The 2,324-nt window shown below is 37.7% G+C and overlaps 1 pseudogene; it reads left to right on the top strand.

The window, feature by feature from the left end:
* The first annotated feature begins 588 nt into the window (after window positions 1–588).
* LOC100720848 (olfactory receptor 4C15-like) lies at window positions 589–1,514 on the top strand (annotated as a pseudogene).
* The last annotated feature ends 810 nt before the right edge of the window (window positions 1,515–2,324 follow it).

Here is a 2,324-nt window from a genome sequence, read left to right as displayed (position 1 = left end):
CTGAAACTTCTTGTTAAATAGCCCAATAACTGATGCTTTATGAGTATTTTTTGGTGACGTAGAATATTAGATATCTGAAGAGACAGCATCATGTAGGAAGTGGAAAAGAACAACTGAAACACTAACAGCCTCCAGGACTGATACAGTGACCACCTCATCTCTGGATTATGACATTCAGGCTACGACCCTGCATGATTAACTGTGTATCTTTATCTTTAGATAGGTAATTCATGTCTCCAGAAGGTGTTACTTCATGAATGGATCACCCCATGCCTCCCAATAATGTGATTGAACTTATTCTCTTGGGATTCACACAGCATCCACATTTGCAGAAAATACTCTTCCTTGTCTTTTTTGGTTCATTTTCTTATTTACTGTGCTGACCAATTTGGCCATTGTCATCACCATCTCACTCTGTCCCTCCCTGTCTGTTCCCATGTACTTCTTTCTCACTTGTCCCTCATGATGCCCCCTATGCCTCTGTTACCACCTTGAAAATGCTGATTGACCTGCTCTACCAGAGAAGGGTCATATCTTTGACAGAGTTATATGACCACCTCCTTCACTTTGACATTTGTTTTGGAAATCATGCATAACCTGAGCTTTGCAAATGAATTCGTTCTCTTAGGGCTGTCACAAAATCTGAGACAAATGAGAGTTCAGAAAATGTTACTTTTGTATATCTGCATTGCAACTATTTAGAGCAACATGCTAATTGTGGCGACCATCATCTACAGCCCTGCTCTGTGGGAACCCCCCATGTATTTCTTCTGACTTTCCTGTCCTTCCTTGATGCATGTGTTTCTTCTGCATCCTCACCAAAGATGATTGTAGGCTTTCTCTATGGAAGAAACACTATCTCCTTTGAAGGCTGCATGATGCATGTCTTTGCTGAACACTTCCTTGCTGAGGTGAAGTGGATTGTCCTCACAGCCATGGCTTATGACCGCTATGTGTCCATTTGCAAGCCCTTGCACTACTCTTCCATCATGAGCAGAAAGCTCTGTTCATGTTTCATGGGTGTAGCCTGGGCAGGGGGCTTCCTGTGTTCCATCATTCAAGTTCTCTTCACTTTCCAGCTCCCTTTTTGTGGCCCCAATGTCACTGACCACTTCATGTGTGACCTGCACCCATTACTGAAGCTTGCCTGCAAAAACACTCACATCTTTGGCCTTTTGCTGGTTGCCAATAGTGGGTCTTTTTGCATTATTACATTCTTCCTGTTGCTTGTTTCTTACATTGTAGTCTTGTTCTCTCTGAAGAAGCACAATTCTGAAGGGAAAAAAAAAGCCTTTGTGTACCTGTGGACCCCACATTACTATTGTGGTTTTGCGTTTTGTCCCATGCATTTTTTTCCATGCATTTTTATATATGCATGACCATCTGCTGCTTACTCATTAGACAAAATGGTGACAACATTTTACACCATGCTAACTCCATTGCTCAACCCTTTGATTTATACTTTCAAGAATAAGGATATGAAAAATGCTATCAGGAAAGTGTGGAAAAGGTAATGGTTTCTTGTAACATATATAATACTAATAAAACACAGAAAGGAAAGTATTTGTTACCGATATAGAAACAAGTATGTGGAATGTGCCTTAAAAAGAAAAAGACAATATAGTTCTATGAAGAATTAATGTTAGGATGCAAAGCATTTTGTTTTGTTTGACAAAAAACTTTCACTCTAAGTCAACAATTCAGTACCATAAAATGTACAGATAATTCAATTTAATTATTTCTTTAAAATAATAAACACAAAAAGATAATTACACACTGGAATTTTTGACAATAAGATAATTCTTTGAAAACCCTTTTTAGGAAAGATAAAAATTCATTAGAAAGCTGAAAAAGAAAGTTTTAAGAGATAAGAATTTTATGTACAACAATGATTTCAATGAGTGATGAAAACTATTAGGACTTAGGAAAGACAGAGAAAAAAAAAACATTTACACAACTTTGACTATAAGTTTTCCTAAAACATTTGACATCATTTGAAAGGTGACTTTATTAACAACTGGTAAAGAGTTTCATTATCTTTTTTTATTTTTTAGCCAGATAGGCCTAACATTAATTGTTGAGTATTTCCTCTGGGGTCAAGTGACCATTCCATAAGACCTACAGAGAGAAAGAGGGTTCAAACTCCAAAGGTGTAACTCATAATTTAGTATAATCACTGGGAAGTCTTGCTACATCACATTGCTATAGCACAAAAACACACACAGCTCCAGACCAAAGCCATGAATACAGCGATTCTGTTCACCCTACCATGCACAGTAAGAATGCAATCCAAGGGACACAGAGTTAAACATAGATATTAGGAG

Source organism: Cavia porcellus, unplaced genomic scaffold (genome assembly GCF_034190915.1).
Source record: "Cavia porcellus strain 051 isolate PalLab524CR breed Dunkin Hartley unplaced genomic scaffold, mCavPor4.1 scaffold_10, whole genome shotgun sequence".
NCBI lineage: Eukaryota > Metazoa > Chordata > Mammalia > Rodentia > Caviidae > Cavia > Cavia porcellus.
Note: the sequence above shows the minus strand (reverse complement) of the source record. Positions and strands in the feature narration are given on the sequence as shown.